This window comes from Mytilus trossulus, chromosome 2 (genome assembly GCF_036588685.1).
Source record: "Mytilus trossulus isolate FHL-02 chromosome 2, PNRI_Mtr1.1.1.hap1, whole genome shotgun sequence".
Lineage (NCBI taxonomy): Eukaryota > Metazoa > Mollusca > Bivalvia > Mytilida > Mytilidae > Mytilus > Mytilus trossulus.
In genome coordinates, this window is record NC_086374.1 from 50,466,269 (window position 1) to 50,494,223 (window position 27,955).

Here is a 27,955-nt window from a genome sequence, read left to right on the forward strand (position 1 = left end):
GTTTTCTAAAATATACAAAATGAGTACACAAATTTAGCTTGGAAAACTACAAAAAGCAATCTGCTATCTTTGTAGTGAGATTTCATCCCACTATAAGTCAGCTATTGACTTTAAGGGAATAAAACTTAAAATCATAATATTAGCTCCACTGTTTTTTCATCAAGAAGCTGTATTATATATTACCACAGTGATGTGCCAGTCATACTATGTTTAAAAAAGTTTTTTTTTAAGAAGATCATAGTTTGAATTAAAATGGTTCCAAATTGTGTGCTGAATTTAATATAATTCTTTTCCCTTTGTGAACTGTCAGACAATGTGCTTTTGTTTGCATGTCATATTGTCATTGTGCTCCTAGTACAATAGAGTGAAAGACAGCCTACAGGAATTAAACTTGAAATCCTACATGAATAAATCAGTACTTTTTTAGAATAGGGATGAATGTTTACTAAGAAGAGCTGAATCTTAATGAGGGTTCAGTCTGTTTTCTACAAAGGGATCTATACTATATACTTTGCATGACTACCTGTATCAGTTAGACTTAAACCTTATAGACTAAAACAATACAATACATGTCTCAGTTGTTATTCTGTTGTCTATTGTACTGTAAATGACAGAGCAATTGTGTTTATTGACAAGTCTGCTTTGGCTTATAGGACATTACATTTAATTTCTGTCTACTGATTGTTATTTCACAGTGCAAACCACCTTATAGTTCATATTAAGCTCATTCTGTTTAGATGATCTATTAGCAAAAGGAGTAAGTTCGGTAAGTGCCATATTTGGCCCCAATTATAAAGTTCACGGTAACAAGACAATAATTGTTTTAAGTTGCCTTAAAGAAATGTGAGAAAGTTAAACAGAGCTGTTTTTGTCAAATTTTAATTTTAACACGTTGATTTTTACATCCCAAAAAGGTCAAGATACAGGATTTTGGTGAAATTTGACAAAATCAGCTGGATTTTAACCAAATAAAGGACCAGGAAACATAGAGCGCAGACGTCGACAAGCTTAATATTCAAATAAGACAAGTTAAATGTCTTCACAAACATTATTTTAAAAGATCTTTGTTGTCGACGTATGCGCTCTATGTTTCCTGTCTTATAATCTTCGGAAATTTACCCATTTTCATTGATTTTTTCGTGAAAAATAAATATGAGTACAATTTGTGACGTCATAATAAAACGCAGAAACATAAAATTTTCAACAAAATGGCTTATATCCTATCTAGTCAATATATTAGCTTTAATTTATCGTGATATTGGTCAATAGATCCGAATTTGAAATTAACGCTAAAAAGGGGGCCATTTTAGGACCTTATCGAACATACTCCTTTAGCAAAGGTCAATGGTCAACAAAAGCAAAAGTACTGGTAGTTACAAAATATGAATTGGCATAGGCAGATCCAAGGAGGGGATTAAGGGGGGCCACGTTTTGTGGGGAAAATTGGTTGATTATATAGGGAATCTAACTGAAGCATGACTGGAGCCTCCCTTGAAAGTGCAGTTAAAACAACAACAATCAATCAATCAATCATGAGCAATAACAGAGGAATTTCATATGCCCAAGCGTTAATGATTTATACTTTGGCAGATATGTCATTTATATAAGTACCTCAAATGCTTAATTATGCTAATATACATTAGCATGAATGCAATGCAAGAAATATTTCCCATTGTAATTAAATCATTTAATAAGCAAGAAACAATCATTCAATTAATCACATACACACCCAGGTCTAAATATGCAAGCAAATTTATGTTGTCTATTTGTGAAGAAATGTTTGTCCGTTCAGATAGCAATCATAATTTTGACGCTCTTTTATTATGACAAAATACTATGGGAAATATCATTCTTATATATGATGTGTTTGTGAATATTGAATTTATCTATGGTGATAATTCTGTAGTCTCTGTAGATATTGTCTTCATATATATCAAGCAGAATTGTCTAGTTTACTCAGTCATACTGTAATTGAAAAATATGTTTTTGTATTCATTGATATACTAGATATATTTATTACATTTCTAGTCAATAATTGCCACAATGATAGATTCTGAGTGTTTATGTAACAATCTTTATACTGATTAATGTGATTTTACTTACAGAATATTACGGTTCTGCCTTTTGGTTTTTGTCTTATGTTTTTATGTTGTTTGTTTTTATTTGCAGTTATGGTTTCACTTCTGAAATGTGATGGTTGATGAGTTTTTATTACATGGAAATTGTAAGTATTTCAAAATTAGTACAACTCTGGAAATTATGCATAATGATGTTGATTATATTCCCTCATATTTTGGATCAGCCTTAATATTGGAAGACAATTAGAAGGCTGATGATACATGTATTACATATGTATATACCATCAGGTCAGCTACCTTAAATTATAGATCCATCAATCATTTTGGGGTCTTTTTTGACTTGCTATGTCATGTATGGATTTTGATCAGTGTTAAAGGCCTGATACAGAGACATATAGTTGCTTCTACATCATTTGAAATCAAACTTCATCTTTTAATTTTAATACCTGTTTCATGAAATACTGTAGATTGATTTGAAACACTATTATACATAAATGGACATAAGCATTTATTGCCTTTGCAAACGTTGTGGATTACTTACCTCAGTTTCAAAAACTGTACTAATTTACAATGGGGATCATAAATCAAAATCTAGGGAACAATTAACATACAATTTTTTATGTTATTTATTATCTTAGAATAGACTTGAAATGGGGAATAAATACATGGAATGATAGGTATCAAAGGATCTTTACAGTAAACTAGACTTTTTACATTTTTTTCAACTTTTTTTTTACGATTTTGGGGGGGGGGGATGAAAATGTCATAACTGCGTACTATACGTGACGTCATACGGTAAGTGAAGCAAACTGAATGTAAGAAGACAAATGATTGTCATGTTATTGTCAATTTATAGAATTAATATACTTTTAAGGTAATTAGATTCAGTTAAGTACATTATGTTGTTATTCAAAATTAAGTAAGGTTAGTTCTAAATAATAAGTTTTATTAGAAATTTATGCAGTGAAGATTTGAAATTGAAGGAATAATGTACAAAATATTTACAAAAATTGGAAATGAAGTCGGAACTAATGTGTATTATATGGTAATAAACATGATTAGAGTATTATTAAATTCATCATATACATGATTGTTTACAATTTAATGCTTTCGCACCTGATTCTTTGATTTGATGGACAATATGTGAATCATATTTATTAACATGTTAGGAATGATCCCCTTAATAGCTTGCATCAACCCTCAAATGAATTAGCAAAGGAAAGAAAATTTTCTATTGAGTCTGAATGAGTTATAATCTTCCATGAATTTAAATCAATCAAATCATTTCAAGCTAATTTTCAGGTGATCATCAGGTAAATAAATAAATTTGTTTATAATTGATGATATATGAAACTGATTTATCAATGGCTCTAGATGGCTATCAGATTAGTTGTAACATCTTGTTTGCTGTGAAATATAAGAGCTCATAATTACAGTCCTTCAAAAGTAAATTGAATGGTAGCAATTTGTGTCCAGATAGGTATGGATTAAACACAAATTTCTTTCTGTAAAAGAGAAGATTGATGTATTGACTTAGGTATGAACATGGTATACAAAGCAGTTAAAATGAGTAAAAAATATCAGGTGTGTCCTCTCTTTCTCTTGTGTAATTGGACAAAGAATGTTTTCCCAGTAAAACAGTGCTTGTTAAGTGAAAAAAACAATATAAGTTATAGACTTAAATTATGACTATTTTATGAATTTAAGGATTGATCATTTTATAACTTATGTAGTCATTTATGGGATATGACGTATGTTTGAAGGATTTGAATAAAAGAATAAATTTTCCCCCAAAAGTGCATATAAAAAACTAACTTAGTAATAATCCACAAAAACAAGGGAGTTGTATATATAGTATGGAATTTTCCCATTAAGAGCACTAACAGTTGATGATCTCATTATGTTATGGCAGTAATTAACATAGAAATTAGGATTATTCACAGTTGGTTCACATATGATCTTACCAAAGTTAATGCATAGAGCTCAACTTGCACATCCATTGATTTCCATAAAATCTTTCTAAACCTGAAAAACTTGATTGAAACACCATTTGAATTATGGTTGTAATAAAATACACAGCTATTTTATGACAGTTTCTCTCTTAACTCTAGATTCCTCACAAACATAACTTAAATTAATGTACAAGAAATCAGGAAAATATGTATTATTCCCCACCTAGGTTAGTAAGGGGCACAATATATATTTTCTGGTTTTTGTATCCCTTCTTCAATATATTCTACAGTATATTTTTGATATCTGGTCCCGTCTTCTTCATCCTTGGAACTAAGACAATAATTGTGAATACAGTGCTGCACTATTAAATCACGCTCAATCAGATTACATTGTCTTCTTCAAAGAGAGCACTTATACTGAAATTTTAGTTATGAGGCTTAGAATTTAATTCACTTCTAGCTTTAACAAATTTCCTGAAACTTAAGCCACACATGTTCAGTATGATTTGAATTTTTAAAATATATGCTTTTAATATGGGGTTCAATCAGACCATGGAAATGTGTCAGATAGTTTGTGCAGGTCATTTTTATCAGCAAATGTTTTTGTTGGTTGTTTGTCTTAATTGTCTGTGACGAAAGTTTAAAATGCAAGACATTATAAGTGATTACAATCTTGAAGTGGCTGCGGAAACTATTTTTTAACCTTTTTACTTCCGAGGGTATATAAGTTTCTTTATTGTACATCCTCATCCAGAAGTGCTATTTTGTTTCTCAATAAGAGACCTACAAAGAGTTACTGATGTAAATTAGTTGAAGCAAGTATATTTTTCCAAATGATGCTTCCTAATACTGTAAATTCAGAAATTATTGCGAGGTTTTTATTATTGCGAATAATGAGACTGAGTTGTAAACGCAATAATTAAAACTCGCATTTTGTAATAATTTAACTGAATTAAGCATGACTTTTTTCAAAATCGTAAAAATTAAAATCGCATTCAAGTGTAAAATGACAAAATCGCAATAATAAATGCACGCAATAATTTCTGAATTTACAGTATATTACTGATGTGAAATCCTTGTAAGATTGACAGAAGTGTTACATGATCAGAGAGGTCCATTTCATTATAATTGGTGTAGCTGTTGTACATAGTTTTAGTACCCATAGTATGTAAGAGCAGTCAGCTGATTGTGTTTGCATTGCAAAAGACTGTTAAAAATATTTGTTATCATTGTCAGATTCCTTTGCCATAACTCAGTAACAGTTTTATGGATACAGATTAATAAGAAATACATGTGAAATTATGTTGAAAAAAATGTTTATTCAGACAATAATTAAATGTATTTTTAGTGACTCATGTTGTAATTAATTGTGCAAAAGCTATGATGTATTCCCTTGATGACTTTCTGTTCTACATAGTAATGCCTTGGGAGGATCAAGGAAAAGAATGTGTGAACAAATTGATTGTCCTAATACAATGTAATTGCTTTCATACCAAATTCTCTACAGGTCTATAGAGTTACAATGTAAAGTTAGTTATGAGTTCAGATTAAAAAAAAACAAAAAAAAAAAACAAATTATTATAACTTACTACTTGGAAAACCCAACAACAACCATAGTAATTACATCTACAAACTACAACCATAGTTGTGACATGTACACATCAAAAACCATAGCTATAAATACATGGACACATCAAAACCCATAGCTATAAATGCATGTACACATCAAAAACCATAGCTATAAATACATGTACACATCAAAAACCATAGCTATAAATACATGTACACATAAAAAACCATAGCAAAAACCATAGCTATAAATGCATGTACAAATCTATAACCATAGCTATAAATACATGTACAAATAAAAAAACCATAGCAAAAACCATAGCTATAAATACATGTACAAATCAAAAACCATAGCTATAAATGCATGTACACATCAAAAACCATAGCTATAAATACATGTACACATAAAAAACCATAGCTATAAATACATGTACACATAAAAAACCATAGCTATAAATACATGTACAAATCAAAAACCATAGCAAAAACCATAGCTATAAATACTTGTACAAATCAAAAAACCATAGCAAAAACCATAGCTATAAACACATGTACAAATCAAAAAACCATAGCTATAAATACATGTACAAATCAAAAACCATAGCTATAAACACATGTACAAATCAAAAACCATAGCTATAAACACATGTACAAATCAAAAACCATAGCTATAAACACATGTACAAATCAAAAACCATAGCTATAAATACATGTACAAAATAACAACTATAACAGCATTACATGTACAAAACAACAACCATAGCTATTACATTAACCATTATGCTACTACATCTTCAGTCAACTACCATAGTTGTTACATATACAAATAAAAAAACCATAGCTGTTACATTTACAGAACAACAACCATAGCTGTAATATTTACAGAACAACAACCATAGCTATTAGCTGTTACATTTACAGAACAATAACCATATCTGTCACATTTACAAATCAACAACAACCATAGCTGTTACATTTACAAATCAACAACATCCCATGTATAAATCAACAACCATAACTATGACATGTACAAATCATCAATCATAGCAGTTGCATGAAACAAATAAACAACCATAGCTATTGCATGTACAAAAAAAAACAACCATACCTATTGCAGGTAAAAATAAAACAACCATAGCTGTTTAAGGTACAAATAAAACAACTATAGCTATTGCAGGTACAAATAAAACAACCATAGCTATTGCAGGTAAAAATAAAACAACCATAGCTGTTTAAGGTGCAAATAAAACAACCATAGCTATTGCAGGTACAATTAAAACAATCATTGCTCTAACAGGTACAAATAAAACAACCATTGCAGTAACAGGTACAAAAGTACTATCATTTAGCTGCTACCACATGTAATATATAACAGCTTCTGGGAATGATGTTTTTTTTTTTACTGGTTCTTTTTACTCCACTAGGGACTTAGAGGTTAATGATATTTGGTATGCAGTACCGTTTAAGCATTGTCACATCTCATTTCCATGGAGATTATTTGACCGTGCTCTTCTCAGTCTTTATTTTTTAACTTAGAAACTATGGCATACTTTACATTTTAAAATTTGCGGAAATCAGTTATAGATGCAGAACCTTATTATCTCTTGGGTTCCAAAATAGTCAAAATATATCATAAGGATCTAATTTAAGAGCTGCTGAATTCCCCAGCTAGATCAGTTAAAAGATAAAACAAAAATGGTGAATGATAGTTAAACAGTTGTATAAGCATTTGCATGTCTCAGTTATATGGTGATTATATGGCCCTGTCCATTAATCGTGGTTCTTTGACTTTGAAACTTTTGCATAATTGACATGTTCTAGGAGTTTGGTCAGTTTATTTGGAACTTAACTTATGATAAGTAAATGTTTATTTTCAACCATAAAAATTTCTCATTTCCAAGCAGGTTAATAGTATCTGACTGATGACTTTAAACCTTTTTGCATAATGTACATGTTAAAGTTTTACCATTTTGATTTCACCATTTGCATTATACATATTTACTATCAATATTTAAAAAGATGGACATATCTCTATGTCAACAGTGTATGGGACCTCAAATTTGTTACATGTATTAAAGAGTTAAAATGCAAAAAGAGTTGTTGTTCTGTACATATCTGCAATATGTTACATTCATTTTCTCTTATCTTTATTGTGGTATAACAGTTTCCTATTAGTAATATTTGCCTACATTGTTTTCTAGGTATGATATTTATAGTTGACAGTTTCAGGACTAATGTGCATGAATCACTTTAGCATTCAGGACCACTGTATTAAATAAATAGGCAAATTTACAATTTATAGATTAGAAATGCAAGGGTTGGGTTCACAGAATATATAAGACAATCTTTTTCCCATTAGAGTCTTCTTTGTTGCATAATCACAATAATAGTAACTGTGAAAATAGATTATTTGATGAAGTAAATGGATGTATTCCGTGCATTATTTGTACCATTGTAATTACAGCTATATAGAAAGATACACTGCATTGATGACATTAAACTATTTGATAAGATACACTGCATTGATGACATTAAAGTATTTGATAAGATACACTGCATTGATGACATTAAAGTATTTGATAAGATACACTGCATTGATGACATTAAAGTATTTGATTGTACATGATTTATTGAATAAATTTTCTAATTATACAGTGTGAATTCATTGTATAAATATATTATAACTTATTCTTTTTTTGGTATGAAATTTGATTGTCTTAATGTTGTAAGTTTTTTGTATCACAGATTTTTGTGGCTATGACAAAACACGTTTCTGATCAGTTTATGATATTAAGAATAATTATATCAGACTTGAAACAAGAAGTAAACTTTAATTGAGATTTCATTCTTCTCAGGAATTACTTTCTTTTGCTATTATGAGAGGTAGGTGATGTTTATTATATGGCTGCAGTTATAATCTTTAATTTGATACCTTGTAAAAAAAATTTTGTAATTTAGGTATTTCACATTTTTGTGTATAAGTTGCATTAATGTGGTAATTCAAGTATAGTCATCTCAAAATGTACATAGAAATAAGATGGAAGGGATTTAAGTCGTTACACATAAATGTATTGTTACCTTTGTAAAGTTTTTGTAAAGTTAAAAAAATATATAGATGATTAAATAATTAAATAATGTTAAGCCATTAAAATATATTTTCATGCTGATATGCAAAAGGGACAGTAAGCATTTCACTTAGTCACTTACTGCTCTAAAGTTATGGCCCCTTATAATTTGAAAGATTGCATTTTTATTTGTTTTTCACTCTTACTAGAGTTTAATTCATGCAAAAAACAAGCGTCTGAATGTGGACAGTGAGTAGCAGACTCTTCCAGAGTGGTGCCCCTTTATAACTTGTAAAATTGGAAAACTTGAGCAGGGGCATTTATGTTCTCAGACACATTCTTGTTTTAGTTTTCTTCGTTATGTTATAGTGCTGTTAAGTTTGAACTTATAGAAAGATTCTGCTTGAAGCATGTTTTTGAATATAACCCATATATAAACACTTTAAAATTTGGATAAATTAACTTCAAAAGAAAATCTTATAGAAGTCAAGTATCTGATATAAATATATAAGAACTAAAGAAAACTTTATGTTCCCAGTTACTTCTGTGAAAGGATTAGTATTCTTTAAACTTGACGAATTGCTTATGAGCTCAATAGGAGCCGAACCTTTTAATTACTATATGATAATGTACTAAATCTTATGTTGTCAGAAAGTACTCATTTTATTTTATTTACATTTGACAGAAGTGTTTTGATAAACTAAGTTATTATGAAAATATGAGTAGCCTTTCATAAATAGAGACTTAAGTTATGGATTATGATAAATGTTGATATTATTCTAAATTATTATAGTAGATCTTATTAAATAGGTGGGGGATTACCTGTATTAGAAATTATTTCTTACTTAATTATATAGAGAGTTTATGTTAATTATGCCGTCTAATTATGAAAACATGGCATAGTTAAAGGTGAAATTGATTACCAATCAAAGGAATTTTATATCCACTGATGTAAGTTGTAATTAGTTAGAATTATGATGTATTATTTCTTTAATTATTAACAGGATATGTATGTATTTTTTTCATTATGACAGTAAATTTTGTACAACATTCTGTATATAATTTTAAGCTTTTATATTGAACAATGGAAATTTTGCCAAATCTCTAAAATTTGGAAAAAAAATATTACTTGAAAAGTACAACTATTAAAAAAAGTCCAGACTAAGAATGGATATATATTTGTTTGTGCCTTTGGTAATTTTTTCTTAGAAATAAAAGACCAAGATTGATAAGGATGATTTTTAATATAATTTTTATCGTCTATTTTCCTCCTGGGTAAAATTGCCCGACTATTCACATTTGAAGTATTTCTGTTGTTTTCATAAAAGTATCAGTTATTTTTTTATTCAAGACCCTAATATAACTCTAAATTTTTGCAATACATCATAAAGTCAGACTTTTAATTTCACAAGAAACTTGCAGCCATAGCCCTGATGGAACTTTTTGGAAAATTTTGTATAGATTCTATTGGTCTAAATAGAAATTCTTGGTTGAGCTTGTGGGCATCAGTGGACAAGTGCAATGCACAAAACAATTGCAACTGGACATTAACTTAGACATTAATCACTTTGGAAGACCTTCTTTAAATCAAAAGAAATTAAAAAGATTTTTTTTTGCATTGTCACCATTTAACTCAGACAACAACCATAGCAGGTTAAGAAAGATATGTTTTTAGTTTTGTTCTAAAAAAGACAAACTTTTTTGGTAATCAGCTAAATTTTAATTGTGTTTGTAAGATGCTTTTATCGACTCTGAATAATGTGATCAGTACCACCTTGAACTAGACATTCATATTTCATACAAGGTTACATTCATAGACTACAAAGAAAAGTAAAGATTGAAATTGATAAGTTTTTTTATATATCTGTTAATAATACCAATTATTGATAGTGATGTAGATAATGTTTGTCTCTGACACTATAAGTAACAATTCTGACAATTTGTTGATAATTACACCTGATTGGTTTTATGTGATATAAATTGTTTTACCCAGTAATGTCCAGTAGTTGTGTGGCCATAATATATCATTGGAGGCTGTAAAAAATGGACTGTAACCATTATACTGACAGAAGTTCTCGTGTATAATTTACAGCTATAGGAAATTAACAATGACAGGACCGATGAGAATGTGCGGAGGTTGACCCAGCACTTTGTGGATTCGTCTTAATTAACGATTTGTTTGTATGATCAGCTTTTACTAATTAGAACTTTGCAGGGTACATAGTGTTGATAAACTGGAACTCTCTGACATTGCATTTGTATATCTGTTTCAACAGATATTAATTACTTACATCTGAAAAAGGAAGTAAAGGAAGAAAGTAAAATATAGGAAAGGCTGTAGTGTGACCTATAGTTGTTAACTAGTCTACATCATTTGCCGTCTCTTGTGGAGAGTTGTAATTCATTTGCGGTCTCTTGTGGAGAGTTGTAATTCATTTATATAACTTAGAGAAGAAATAATATAGGATTCATTGATAATCTGACAATCATTTTAAATGTGTGTAATTCCTTGTCCAAGCTTTTTAAAACTTTTTGAATTTGAGCAAATGAGCTGTAATTTTTATGTTTTAAGGAGTTGGACCCTGTAATTAAGACATAAAAATGGAATTTTGTAATATCAAATGCATTGAAGACCTAAAATTTATATAGCCAACCAGTTTTCAAAGTTATATTTTTTTCATTTAATACAAAGAGAGTACAAATATGATGTCATAATGGCATTTTAAGAGTTCTAAACTTTTATATTAGAGAAATTCCCATACCCGGAGGCGTCCTTCAGCTGGCCCCTAAACAAATACATACGAGTTCAGTGATAATGAATGCCATACTAAACTCCAAATTGTACACAAGAAACTAAAATACAAGACAAACAAAGACCATAACTTGCTCATTATTGAAGTCCATATGGCAACCTATATTTGTTAACTTCTATCAGTCTATGTTTTTTGTTCTGTGGTGAAGAATTGTCTCATTCAGGGAATCATATCATATCTTCTTAATTTTATAATAATGAACTCTTTAGCAGTAGCGACATATACTCAACAAATCTTCTCATTAAACATGACATCATCATTAAATCTGTACTAATTATACTGTATATAAGTAATACCACATGCAGGAGAGAATTAACCCCATCTGTATTTTTGTCATCAGGAGAGTTGCAACATGATTGAACCTTTCTTAGTCTTGTGAACATGTCAAGCAATAGCATACCATTTATAAAATCTCTTAAGGGGGCTTGTGGGTCTAAATCATTTTTTTTTATAAGATTTCGCTATATTTTTCTATAAATGAACTTTATCTTAAACCTAAAAGGAAAATGAAATAATAAAATGGGGTCACCATACATTTACGCTCACAATCTGCCTTCCAAAAAAGCATACATTTTTGTTAATGTCCTTTTTTTCTGTTGAACTAATTGGAGAAATAGCGGTAATATCGAAATAAAAAAAGAACTCAATTACAAAAATCGCTAAAATTTTACAATTATTTAGTTTATGTGCAGCTTATTCGAAAACAACAATAAAAAATGTAGGTCACGGATGAGTTTAAAAAGATATTTCAATTTTAGTGCCAAAAAATGGCATTTTTGCACCAAAGGGAGATAATTTGGAGCTTTTTCAATGATATGTACATTTTAAAAGTCACCTGGGGCCGACATGTACTGATTTTTTGGAATGATTTTTGTACCATATGATAAAGTAACAACTTCTTAAGGTAATTAATAAAATTTGCAATGAAAAAAAAAAAAATTTGATTTTTTTCTTAAAATTTTATACCCGCGAGCCTCCTTAAAAAGGGAAATAACTCATATTGAAATGTAATTTTAAAGTCATTTCTGTATTAATAAAATGAATAATGATAACTAATAAAATAGGAAAAGGATTGAGACCTGACACAAAAACAGTTTCAGCCGTATTATACATATTCTGATGCCTGTCTAACTTAAAAAAAAAATGATCATGGCATTAAATTTTCTTTTAGTCATACTAAGACTGTATGTATGGTGATTGCCTTAGGTTCATTTTGGTTTAAACAAATCTTGTTGAATACTAACTAATTGTTATGTACACCGTGTCCCCTCTTATATTCCAGTTCCAGCTTGTACTTTTGAGGTTAATGTTAATTTCTTCCCATACAGTATATCTGAAGAAAAAAAATTGGATAATAAGAATTAAAAGTTTTATAGGTGGTATACAAATTATGACTTCAAACATTTTTAGTATGTACCACTTCCTTGGTCAACAATCTACACTCCAATAAAGCTTCTATATCCATCAAGAGACAGTAGACATATTAATTATAGAAGAAATCTTTTCAGTGGTTATAATGAAATGACAATGGCAGTTTAATAATGACAAAACTGTCTAGGACAGGGATTATTTATCGCTGATGCAGTAACAAAGTTAACTAATTTCATGAAATACCATTTGTTATTTGAAAGCTTTGTTTATAGATTTGATAAGAAGAGTATAGAGTATTTTTAAGACTATATGATTTATTGAGGTTTAGTTGTATGATTCATGTAGTAATATTTTTAAACCAGTAATCTTTGATTCTTTGACCTTTTCTTCATATTGCCAGACGCAGATTTCTGGGATTAAATAAGAGAACCTTAAAAAAATAATCTTGATAATATAGCTTCTGTAAAAGCCTTTTATCTAGATTACCATTGAGCTAAGGAAACAAAACTTTTGAACAGAGAACTTAATTGAAGCGTGTTCTGTATAATTATGTATTCATTGCCACATCGTTTTTGAACACCTTTCACACCTAACATAAAGATGGATCCTTATCCCCTATAACTTCAGAATGATTTTCAGTAGATCTTTTCTCAGGTAACTTAGTTACAGTCAATCAAACTTAGAGCTTTGTTTCCAATTCTCATTGGCAATCTTCTTCAGCATGTCATAGTCACAGAATTTAAATTTATTACTGGAATGGACATAAACCACTTCTTTATTCCCAGAATGATATTATCACATTTTTTAATCTGAGGCTAAGATTTTTAGCACTTAATTAACAGATTGTAAACTAATTGCTGATTTCCTCAGAGACCTCATTAGGAAAATCTACAGGTTAATTTCCATATTATCCCTTCCATTTAGATAGCTCTCTAGATTAGTCTCTGTTGCTTCATTTAATCTTATCTCTAGTATAAACATTGAGTCACTACAATAGTGCAGACAGATGGTCCAACATGGTCCAACAATTTTTGGATGAATAAGTGTTTCTGAAACCAGAACATGATTTGTACACATTAAGATCATAGGTGTCTAATGTTCCTTCAGCTTTTTTGCAGCCAAACTTGAAGTTTAACCCACCATTTTCTTTGTAAAATGCCTGTACCATGTCCCGATGATGTCAGTTGTTTTTCCCTTGTTTCTATGATTGATAGCATTTGATTTTTGTTACTTTTTATGGACTTTCCAATTTTTAATTTGCCTTGAAGTTCTGTATTTTTTCAAACTTTTTAAATAGCAGATATATTGTATTAAAAGGTGTTCCATTGTCCCAGAATAGCAGTATTTAATAGACAGCAGAGTTACCATTTCACTTCAGTCAATATGCACATTCCAATTCATTGAAAGATGCTTATCCTCTTGAAAACAAGTGATGGAAGTTGTTTTAAGTGTTAACAAGGTTATTAAGTTCAATATAAACATTGTAATGTATAGAATGCTCATTATTTCTAATGTTAGAACATCTTATCTTGGGTAACATGGTCCACAACAGCTGACCTGTAGAAATACAAGTTCATCCTGGTAAATTATTTCATACAGAAATAAGAAGATATCTCAAAGGTATTTTACTTTGATATCTGAAACTCACCTGTTTTTATTTATGCTCCTCCTGTGATAAGTCTTTTAACATTCACACACATGCAATGATTGACAAAATAAGATTTCAATATTGTTTTCTTGTTCTTGGTTGTCTGTTGGGCATTTTGTTAGGAATTACATGAGTTTCATTATTATCAGAAAAAACTATTTAAAAATGACATAACTGATCCCTCAGTTCTTTGTTTTCTGTGTCTTTATTCAATTTTTAGTGATTTAAAAGTTTGATTTAGTAAACACATCTATTGTATATTTGTTTCTTTATATATATTGTTCTTAATTTGAAATTTTACCACAAATAAGCATTTCAAAGTATTGATCAGTCTTTTTCGCGTGGAACTTTCTGAGGGTTGATGTTTTACAGAGGTTATACTTTTTTCCCTATTTTCTTTGATTTAGCATCAATTTTATGAACATATCTGTAGATGACTTAAATGTTCAATGTTTTTGGTCTTGAAACAGTTTTTACATGACATTTCATTTTATAAAGATCAGAGGTCAATTAAAACCAATCTATTTTCAATATCCTCAATCATGCTATCATTGAAGTGTATTAAAGCAAAGAGATTTCACACACATTCATAAAGCTATAATCAAAGAATAAGGACTCCACACCTCAGTAATGATAATGGTTTATATATTTGGATTGTTGACTCTCTGATGGACAACATATCTAATTAGTTGTGCTATTGTTATGTGCTGGTGTAGATGCAATAAGAAACGAAGCATCACATTTACTTAATTGTTATAACAGTAAACAGGAGGAGAAACCGCAATACTGAACATTTGAAAATAAGAACTTAGCTGTTGAGGAAATTTAATTGTGGATATCAAAGACAAGAACTTGGAGTTATGAAAATTTAATTGAGAAACGAAATGCAAAAATATACTTTGAATATTTACTTGTTTTAGATATTGTGCCTACTATTACAGTAACTTGTGTCTATTGAGGATACACTTAGAAGATCTGTTTTATATCTGTGGTTTTTGGATTATCTTTACAGAGTAAGTCAGGTCAGTGAATGGGGAATCAATTTCTTATGTAATTTACCTTTTTTTCCCCAACAAGATCGTAATCACTGTGGCAATGTCATCTGGTTCAAAAATAAACTGGAAGTATATATACTTTTTAGCGTTACAGGTGTAAAGAAGACATCATAACATCATTAGTACTATGATTTTCATTTAATGATCTTATTAAAGTATATGAAACTTCATTTGGATTTACCAAAAGACTAGTTGGTGTTTTGATTCTCAGATGTTTGATTTAATGTAAAGAGATTTTGACATGCAACTTTGATTACAAGTAGTTTAGGCTATTTGAGGAAACTTAAAAGGGACTACAAGATAAATGATTTCTATTGCAGAAAAACAGAAATTCAGTCATATATAAAGAGCAATGCTCCTAACAATTTGGATAATTTTTAAAAAAAATATCTTCTTTTTAAAAAAAATAATTGTGGTACTGTTAATCAAAAGTATAAAGTCCTGTTTGTAGCTTTTCTGTAGATAAAATTTTGAAATATGGAATTTATTTATGTGCTTTCTGTTTCCTGAAGACTTAAGTTTGATTCATAGATCATTTTTTTTCCTTTTAAAAATTTTGCTTAAAAAAGACTATTAAATCCCAGGAGAAATATTATTTCTGAAAAACAACTTTGTTTGCCAATAGAAGATTTAAGAAATACATAATGTTGTCCGACTAAATAATGCAAGCTCTAAAGGACATTTGCAATCTTACTTATAATAGATTTAAATATTCCCTAATGTAAAACCAATTTCAACTTCAATTTTCAAAATATTACTGTTGTTTTGTAATATTTATAAGATAAGCATGTACCGTACAACAGTTCTTATATACAGACATTGAAATAAGAAACTCTGCTGTTCGTGCAGTAATTAAAGCTAATTTAAGTTCTGATAACATTATTTTGATGGACCATTTACACCTCTTTCAAATATTATTGATGTACAATGTATAAATTAATAAGAATATTGGCTGATTTTTTTTTATGCCAAATTTTGACATTGTTTCTTTATGGTTAGGTGAAACATTGGTATTGAACTAGGTCAAAAAAATAAAAAGTATTGCTTATTTAAATTCTAATTTCTCATGCATGCATGGGACAATGTGACCTAATTGCTTTAATATTAAGCTTCAACATGATTTTTAAGTATAGATTCTACTTTTGAAAACTATAAGAAGAACAGTACAGATATACCTATTGGTTGTACTTTAACCAGAAGTTTAGAGCAATTATTATAGGAATAATTCCTTCTGTTTTCATCTTTATAGAAGATGATTATTATATAAGACAGCTTGATAACAAGTGACACTGAATAACTGATGAAACGAAACAAAAATGTATATTAAAAACGAAATTAAAATTCCAGACTGTGCTGATTTGGAGATAAACGGCTACAAATTCCCTGAAGACCCATGATTTTAACACAGTTGGCTGAGATGATGTAGGTTTTTCACAGACACAAAAATCATTTCTGTTAAATATTGCATGCAATAAAAGTGTAATAATGACTTTAGATAGAATTTGTGAATCCATCCATTATATTCAGGAAGACAATTAAATGTTATTGTTTAATATTTTTTTAAGGAAGATTTTTTTTTTAGAAATGTTATACAAATGGGTCTAAGTTTCCTCCCTCGGGAATTTGAAATTCAAACCTGATTTCCTTTTTCCTCTAGACTAGTTTCACCTTCCATGTTACTGAGCCGTAAAAATTAAATATCTCTTGGAATTGAGTCTGATTTAAATTTAAGAGTAATTTTCCAGCAGATTGCTTTAGTACCCAGAGGATTTTGTCCATTAAAAAAAAGATATGGTATCTGTATGTTGTCTGATATTAACAAAGGACTAATGAATGGTCTGAAATTTACATTGATACGGAGCAGAAACTATTATTGAGTAGTGTTGTAAGCTGCCAATAAGTTCAAATCACATCCTTTCACTCAAATTAACATCATGGCAGTTTCAATTGAAAATGATAGTGTTTAAATTCAATAAAATGCTGATTTTAAGCTTGACAGGAAACTTTAGTGAGTGTGAATGGTTTTGAAAGCAATTCCTGTGATGCTGCTAATTTTCAAGAATAAAAGTGAAAGCAATTGAATTGGTAAAAGTGAGAGAGATTATAATTTATTGAAACTACAATGTGAAAGTTTTAACTTTGCCTAATTTTAAGTTGTTGCACTATGCATGAATTAAAATAAAATGTTTTTAATGATTCATTGATTTTTGTGATGTAACTTTTAACAATTTGGTTGTGAAACTTGTCAAATGTTGAATTCTATATAGTGACAACGTACAGGTGTTTTTGTGTTGTAACCTACTAGTAATTGAATTTGATAACCCATTTCATTCCAATTACAACCCCAAAAACATAAATATTTGAATAATATGATTGTCAGAAATATATATTTAATAAAATCTAATAACTCGATCTTGTTGGATCCTGGCAAGGAAGGTACACAGATATAAGACCTGGTGCCGTTTTAGAATATAAGAGAGTTTGAATCCAACAGTTTCATATAAAAATCCTATGTAATGTAGTTATTTAAATTGATGATTTACACATTTGTGCATTTGCCCGTAGATTTCTGATGTCATAATGCTTATGCTATAATATCACAGTTAGAGTCAATGTTCAATGTTGTCCCTTACAATGACTGATCTCATGTCAACCAACTTAACACATATATAAAGATAAAACTATAAAAAATGGTTTGAAATTCAGAAAGTTGAGTGCTGAGACATAAGCTAAGATTTTCAGAACAAAGGAAAACTTATTGGACATTTTACTTGTTGCTTGTATTATCAAAATACATATTTTTCCTTCATTAAAGTATAAGTTGGTTGTCCAGTTTAAAAGAGGGACGAAAGATACCAAAGGAGGGACAGTCAAACTCATAAATCTAAAACAAACAACGCCATGGGTAAAAATGAAAAAGACAAACAGAAAAACAATAGTACATATGACACAACATAGAAAACTAAAGAATAAACAACATGAAACCCACCAAAAACTAGGGGTGATCTCAGGTGCTCCGGAAGGGTAAGCAGATCCTGCTCCACATGTGGCACCCGTCGTGTTGCTTATGTGATTACAAATCCGGTAAATAGTTTAATTCGGTAGGTCACATTCATGAAAGGGAAGGCGATTGAAGTTACGACGAAACTTGAACATATCCGATATCATTTGTGAAACTTGTAAATTGTCCTTGGAAACTGTCAGTTTTAATATAGTAGTCCTCTGGTAAACTTGATAACACTGCATTGTCTGAAATCTCAGAAGAGTTCATTAGTCCATTACTCTGTCACATTCTGTTAACGTTTTCTGATATCTACTTGTTGTCAGGAATGAGCGTAAAACTTCAGGATTTAAAGAAATAGTTCATTCATACAAATTATATAATAATGCAAAACCAAATATGGCGAAACACTTGAATAGCTACAACTCATTGTTTTAGACAACAAGTTACGATATACTCACTGGAGCCCACAGACAGATTTTAAATTAAAAGAGAGAAAAAAACACCTCATAAAACTTATGTATAACTTTTGCATAGAAATAAATTTATGTATTACTGTTTGTTTTTAAAACAAGATCATATTCAGAACTGTATGTAACTTTAAAAGTCATCCCTGCTGGATTCTTAGAAAGACAAAATGCCTCAATCATGTCATGAATAATTACAACCATGGTTAAATGTTCAAGACCATGGTTGACTATGATCATGGCTATATAATTTATGAATATGTTCATTCTTAATCATGACCATGGTTGGCCATGTTTATTCTAAATCATGACCATGGTTAATATAAATCTATGATCATTGTTGACCATGTTTTATTCTTAATCATGAACATGGGTTGACCATTTTTATCCTTAATCATGACCATGGTTAATATTTATGACCATGGGTTGACCATGCTTATTCTTTATCATGACCATTGTTAATATTTATGACCATGAGTTGACCATTTTTATCCTTAATCATGACCATTGTTAATATTTTTGACAATGGGTTGACCATGCTTATTCTTTATCATGACCATTGTTAATATTTATGACCATGATTGACCATGTTTATTCTTAATCATGACCATTGTTAATATGTATGACCATGGGTTGACCATGCTTATTCTATGGGTTGACCATGTTTATTCTTAATCATGACCATTGTTAATATTTATGACCATGGTCGACCATGTTTATTCTTAATCATGACCATGGTTAATATTTATGACCATGGTTAATATTTATGACCATGGTTGACCATGTTTATCTTTATCATGACCATTGTTAATATTTATGACCATGGTTGACCATGTTTATTCTTAATCATGACTATGTTTGATATTTATGACCATGGTTGACCTTGTTTATTCTTAATCATAACCATTGTTAATATTTTTGACCATGGGTTGACCATGTTTATTCTTTATCATGACCATTGTAAATATTTATGACCATGGTTGACCATGTTTATCTTTATCATGACCATTGTTAATATTTATGACCATGGTTGACCATGTTTATTCTTAATCATGACTATGTTTGATATTTATGACCATGGTTGACCTTGTTTATTCTTAATCATAACCATTGTTAATATTTTTGACCATGGGTTGACCATGTTTATTCTTAATCATGACCATTGTTAATATTTTTGACAATGGGTTGACCATTATAATTTCATTCGTTTAAACGGGCAGTGCATTAGAGTGAAATTAATTTCTCCTGGGTGTTTCATCATATGTAGCATAGAGGGCGTTATGTTTTCCCGCTTCAAAATTATTTTCGCGGTATTTTATTGCCTATGTAACAAGTATGTTATCATTCAGCACGACATCGTCAATCTGAGCAGTCGAATTTTCTTGGTAAATTTTAATTCTGGTTAAAGTTTATTAAGCTTTTTATTTGGAGAGTTTTTTTTGTGTCGATACTGATGTTTGAGTTATATATTATATGTGTAGATATATATGTATGTATTGAGATTATTTATCATTAAATATAGAGCATCGGCGTTGTCGTGCGACTATCCACTTTACAAAGTCTTTGGTATTTATTATAGCCTTTTATGGCGTTTATATGCAGAGTGTGTACATATATATACTTGGATATTTGGTACAAGTATTGGTTATACTTGGATATTTGGTACAAGTATTATTATACTTGGATATTTGGTACAAGTATTGATTATACTTGTTTATTTGGTGCAAGTATTGGTTTTATGTCTACATTGATGGGTGGTTTATACCAGGAGAATGTTTATTCTTAATCATGACCATGGTTAATATTTTTGACCATGAGTTGACAATGTTTATCCTTAATCATGACCATTGTTAATATTTATGACAATGATTGACCATTTTTATTCTTAATTATGACCATGGTTAATAGGTATGACCATGATTGACCATGTTTATTCTTAATTATGACCATGGTTAATAATTATGACCATGATTAATAGTTATGACCATGGTTAATAGTTATGACCATGGCAGCTTGACCATGGTTGACCATGTTAATCCTTGATGCTGACCTTGTTTATCCTTGATTATGACCATGGTTAATAATTATGCTATTGCGGTTGACCATGGTAACTTGACTCACATGTGAAATCATGGAATATTATAAACATTGCTGTTCTGACATGGTAGTTAATGGACAACAGTTAAATACCCTAGTATTAATGGTCAACCACGATCTTCATTTGGCCTGGGCGTCACTGTTAGGAAATGATCTATACCAGGGTAAGCATTAGAAAAGCTCATTGAACATGTAAATGTTAACCTTTTTTTTAAGGAAAGGGCTCTATCTTACTAAAAGTAGGCGTAAAAATTAACCATAAACATCATCATCACTGTAGTATATCAGTGAATAAAAATTCTATATTGTGGTAGAACCTGAATTCCTTGGGAATAACTTTAACTTGAATCAAGAAACCTAAGGAACAGGAATTTGAAATAATTTGAGCCAATATGAATCTGATATTTAACAATTGATTTTTCCACCAATTCAGCATACTAATAATTCTTTCCAAAATAAATATATTTTACACTTTGGTTTCTTTTAATGTATTTCCAAGCTGTTTGTTTGAAAGAAAAAAAAAGGAGAAATATAAATAATTTCACACATTCCTTGTATTGATTCAACACAATAATTATACATAAAGAATAAAGGAAACACATTGATTGATTTTGCATCCTTTATATATATTTGATTACATTATTTTATATAATAAAAACATATATACATTGAAAATAGTATATTTCAAAAGAAAAATAATTTTGTATTACATTACCGAAATTGATAGCTTTTTGTACTTGATTGTGAAAGGTTATAAATTGAATTTGATTTATTTTGGAGGCAGTAAAGTAAACTCAGTACTAAGTTTATTGTAATTTTTATCTTTGGAGAATGTAAGTTTTAAAATAGACTTCAGTGCTTGAAAATATATACTGACTGTTGTTTGGATGTGGTTTCATTGAAGTAAATGCAGTAACCTTTTAAAGCAATAGCCGCCATTGATAACAGACAAAACCGATGGACACTTTGATAATAAGAATAATCGTTAATTGTTTTTAAAGCATAAACCAGACTTTCTGAATTCTTTTTTGAATTATTCCTCATATATAATGTCATTATATCAGTGCCTTTTTATAGCTTGCTTAGATTGCGGTATGGTATGGGTTTTTTTCATTCCATAGGGTTACAGCTGTTTCCATCCTTGTCCTTTGGTCTTTTATGGACAGTTGTCTCATTGAAATCATACTACATATATAATTCTTTTTATTTAAATGTATGATTCACTTAATTATCAACATTTTTTTCATTTTCCCTTTGTTCTTACTGCCTTATATTTTTCTATGTCATGGACAGGACCTGATACTTGAAAAGATTATCTGTGACATCACATTTGCATGTCCATCCATGTCAATTTATCAATAAAATGCACATTATTTCATTCATACATTTACCTTACAGCTATCACAATGTTAGGTGGCTTGTTAGAAATTCTTGCTCATAAAGTCAGTATCAAAACCAAAAATGCCATTATTCTATATACTGGTATATCACACTTAGTTATATAGCAACTTCGGTTACAAACTGGAAATATTATCAGTTGAATTGAAAGGGTAAGCATGATCATCCTATGACAGCCTCAATAGTTCATTTGCCCAGTAGTCAAAGCTTAGTATTGAAAAATGCTCTCTAAAGGTCAAAATCTGAGGGAAAAGCAGAATCTGAGTCAATCAGGGAAATGACAGTATTTACCATCATTTGTGACATAGTCATGTAGTTGTTATTCTCCAACTATATGGCGACTGTAAAACACTTTTAGCAATGAAATCAGTTTATATGTTTTTATTGTAATTATGTGAATGGAAAAAAATAATGATGCTCATTATCGATAATCCAAGTTACTACTGAGGTTCAAGGTTTTTTTACAGTTTAATAGCCAGTTTATGTTACTTACTCTTTAATAATGAGCTAGAATTCGTGAACATAAAACACAGAGATAAACAACATAAAGATATTAACAGTTTATGTTGATCAAGGAATAGTGCTAATCATTTCAATTTGGCAGGCGTATTATGTTTGCTCTCTTTTTACAACTTAACTTATTTTTTAGCATCAAAATAGTCAGAAGAATGCTTTTGAAAAAAGATCTGAAAAATATGTAGTAAGGAAGAAATTAGAGCTGGAGTACATTTCAGTATCATTTATAATAATAATTTCGTGTTTTATTTGTGTGAAAACAAATCACTAAATTACAGCATGTTTGGTGCACTTTAAGTAATTTAAAAAAAAGAGATTTTGACATGTATATAGATTTGCTACATAAGGGAACTGCAAACAATATTGCTTTGTGCATGTATTGTCCCTGCAGGTTTAAACTGACTGTCCTTTGCCCTTTTCACTACAGATAATAGAAAGTTTTGTATAAAATTTTTGGAAAACCCGTCATTTAAGCTTCCAAACCATTATTGCATCATTTTTCATTACTTTCCACTCCATAAATGATATCAGCTGAGTGTTACATACAAATATTAATATTAACTGAATTTTTGATCGTATTAATAGAAAATTTGGCATTTGTAAGTTTACCAAATAACTAATTCTAAGTTGGCAGAGTAAAAATGAACAGTGTTCATTTTGTATAATAATTGAATTATTTACAAATGGTATATCATTACATCATTTGCTTATTGTTTGAATTTCTATGCTGAATTACACCCATGGGAAAGTCCGATACAAAGGCTTTTGTTTTGGATTACAGTCGTTTGAAAGAAATATTATAGAACCATATTGTTCTGTTATTTGTATTGCTTTAAATACTCCTGAGATTAGTGTTTGAATGTTAAAAGAGTAAACTGACTCCCAACTCCTTTGTACTCGGAATGTCATGTGCAGCTGATTTTGTAATATGCTACTTTTTTCATCTTAGATTGCTGACATGTCAATACAAAATGATTGATGTTTATGGTGAGCAAAACCTTTGATGAAAGCTTTCTCATTGTATATCTGGTTTATGTCAAGAGTCTATAGGCAGCATGAAAGATAATTATCATCAATAATTTTCTTTTTATGGACACATTTTGTTTAAAATTGAGATCATAACAGGTAGTTCTTTGCAATTTAATATTTTTCATGATATAATGATTATAAGGTTGATATAAGTTTAGATACCATGCAGTCTTCACATTGTAACTTATGTTTGTGACTTTGTGTTGATGTTACTGACATTATCAAGCATCCATTTTGAACCTCTAATTTTAACCTATTGTGGATATACATGTCAAAGTTTACCAAGTAAAGTCATACAACAATCAGTTTATTTAACTTTTTCACATGTTTTTTCCTCTACACTTTTGTTTCATCTTTTGGATTTTTATGCTGTTTTTAGCTCACCTGACCTGAAAGGTTAAGTGAGCTTTTCTCATCACATGGCGTCTGTGTTCGTCGTCCATAAACTTTTACAAAAATCTTCTCCTCTGAAACTACTGGGCCAAATTTAACCAAACTTGGCCACAATCAGCATTAGGGTATCTAGTTTAAAAAGTGTGTGGCGTGACACTGCCAACCAACCAAGATGGCCACCATGGCTAAAAATAGAACATAGGAGTAAAATGTAGATTTTGTGCGTATAACTCTGAAACCAAAGCATTTTGAGCAAATGTGATACGAGAAAAAGCGTCAATTAGGTCAAGATCTATCTGCCCTGAAAATTTCAGACAAATCGAACAACCCGTTGTTGGGTTCATGCTGCCCCCAAATTAGTAATTTTAAGGAAATTTTGCAGTTTTTGGTTATTATCTTGAATATTATTATAGATAGAGATAAACTTTAAACAGCAATAATGTTCAGCAAAGTAAGATCTACAAATAAGTCAACATGACCAAATTTGTCAAGTGACCCATTAAGGAGTTATTGCCCTTTATAGTCAATTTTTAACCTTTTTTCTAAAATTTTAGTATTCTTTTAGAAAATCTTCTTCTCTGAAACTACTGTGCCAAATTTAACCAAAACTTGGCCACAATCTTCATTGGGGTATCTAGAAAATATTTTCCACTGTAGATACTGGGCCAAGTTCATTATAGATAGAGATAATTGTTATTTGTCTTTTGGTCTTTTTTTTTTAAAAACAATCAAACATCTATTTTGTAAATTATGCATGGTAATAATACCAAAGAAAACTTAGTATGAACATGATTCGTCCACTTCAGAGCAAAGCAGTTCTCAATTCTATAAGAAGTATATTTTTCGGGGTCTCCATGTTTTAAAGCTATTTTCGGGGTCTCCATTTTTTAAAGCTATTTTCGGTGTCTCCATGCTTTAAAGCTATTTTCGGGGTCTCCATGTTTTAAAGCTATTTTTGGGGTCTACATGTTTTAAAGCTTTTTTGGGGGGGTTCTACATATTTTAAAGCTATTTGATGTAAAGAATACAAATACCTGAAGCTTGTGTGTTCCCTGTTTCCTGAGTACATCTATATTGTTAATGATTTATACCTGCTTCTTGTTATGATACCTGTCTGATAAGTGATTAGCTACTGTTGAAATACACTGATGGATAAACATGAGATTTTTTCTTCACCCTTGCAAAAATGCTAGAACAACAAGTAGATAACATTGAAAAGAGATTTTATACAGAAGAAGCAATTAAGAAAGCTGTACAGTGACCTATAATTGATCATATCTTTGTCATATGAACTCTGGTGTATTATAAGTTGTATCATTGGCAATCATACCACATCTCCTTATTTAAATATTTACTGAGTTATGACATTCTGCATTTGACAAGTTTGTTGCTTGATTTATGATTGGTGAATAATAGGTTTGAAAACTGGAAAAAAGATAGTTATATTAGTTGGAAATAGACCTATACTGAAAGATATCTTATGCAGGGGTGGATCCAGCCATTTTAAAAAGGGAGGGGTCCTAACCCAGGACAAAAGGGGTTCCAACTACATGTTCCCATTCAAATGCATGGATTATCAAAAAAAGGGTCCCTTTGAAAGTTTCAGTATTCTTATAATTCATCACTGATCTTAAATGAATAATAGACCTCTAGATATGACTTCTGTCAGATTCGTGAATGCATACACATCCAATTGGGTTCCTTTCTTGGAAGAATGAATAAGTGTACTGTTTGTTCAACTGCTTGTTTCTAATGTATACACAGAATAGTCAAATCCTATCAGTTTATTGCCTTCGTCAAAGATAAATTCCAATGAGTTTTTTGTCTTAAAAAAAGTAGTCCTTTTAAGACTTCAAAGATACCAATTATATAGCTGTGGATAGAATGGAAAAATTAATAATGGGTTTGTCATTTTCTTATTTTCTTGATCAAAAATAATAATTTCCTGCTGGTTCTGTTAATAAACAACAGCAAGGAAGCAGTTTTATAAATATCTTTTGTCATTCATAATTTGATATATATTGCATTTCCTATCAGACAGGACTGTATATTTTCTTTTGTAGTATTGCTAAATATGATTATACTAACTTATATATAGCCATGCCACATGGTATTGACCATCAACAATCAATCAATAAAATGATTAGGTTAAACTTAACTTTGCATTATGCTTAACAGAGTAAATACATGGTAGACAAATTATTATCTGCTTTGTTCATCTGCCTTTGTGGTCAATCAGTATAAACACCTGCAAATGGCTTGAACATATAAACATATCAGTAAACATTGAACAAGCTTTGTAAATAAGACTGACATCTTTAAACAATATGTATAGGCTTAGTTTAACCTGGATATATTATATTTGAATTCAATTTGGTGTTATTCTATGGTAAACGCTTAATCCAACTGAACTAGAATTGTTTGTACATGTATGTGCAATACTTATAAATGATCATTTCATCAACTGTGTCCCCCATTATAGAATTGCCGTAAACGTTATTGATTTTATTCATGTATTAGCGCTAAAAGACGTGAGACGTCCTGGCGTTAAATAGTGGACACGTTTTGGCGAATAACAATTATCGGACACGTTTGGGGGTTATAAAATCAGACACGTTTGGGGAATATTGGATATTACGGACACGTTTAGGGAGAATTATTGAATGACTTGAAAGGTTTTGTTTTTTATAACTGAATTCTCTTACACTCTAATACAGTGCGGTTTTTTTGTTACATAAAACATGTTGTAATTCCATCAAACATTGGAGTAAATGTCTGTTGTTAAATACAGCAATGTCAGTGGTAATTTGAAAATTCAAACAATCAAACTGGAAAGTTTTGTGGGTGCTTATCTCTAGAAAATTCAATAATAGTTTTAGACTATAGGAAAGTTTGTTAAAAGATATATAAATGGCAAACAAAACTTTAACTGAAATTTTACTAAAAATGATCAATAAGTGTATGCAGAAAGCAACAAAATGTTATATTTCTTCTATGAAAAATACAGAACTTCTGTTAACCTGTATTCAGTTGCTATGCGTTCTTAGAGATCTAAAGATTTATCTTTTTAGTGAAATTCAAAGTTAAATCGTTTCATTTTAATTTTCACCGTATTTACTAAGATCGATATGAATAAGTAAATGAATCAATTGTTTCATTAACATTGTCAGATTGTATCTTATTGGTAAACATCAGCACTGAAGTATTGAAAGTCGCAATTGATAAAGCCAAACTCTGTTGGATCTTTTAGTGGCTTACACTATTGTGAGTGTTACATTTAATAAAAGACCTATCTTTACTGTTATCTGGCTGGCTGTCTGTACCTTCTGTTACCTTGGTCTATGTAATTATCCAATCAGTCATCAGATGACAAAACAACCACCTGTGGTATATACTGAAAATGAAAACACTGCATGTATGCACCAGCTTATCTTTGACTGTTATCTGACTGTGGTCATGTCTGTACCTTTTATTACCTTGGTCTAGGTGAGCAATCAATCTGT

General features: G+C 30.0%; 1 protein-coding gene across 23 annotated transcripts in view; it reads left to right on the forward strand.

The window, feature by feature from the left end:
- LOC134707504 (thrombospondin type-1 domain-containing protein 7B-like) overlaps positions 1–27,955 on the forward strand; it is a 163,356-nt gene that overhangs the window by 81,372 nt on the left and 54,029 nt on the right. For 22 of the 23 annotated variants that reach the window (XM_063567288.1, XM_063567300.1, XM_063567290.1 and 19 more), the window contains one exon: positions 2,170–2,224. The gene's annotated coding sequence lies outside the window, so the exon portion shown is untranslated. Of the gene's footprint in view, positions 1–2,169; positions 2,225–9,496; positions 9,616–27,955 lie in introns of those variants that run through there. The other variant, XM_063567303.1, reaches the window with a different exon arrangement.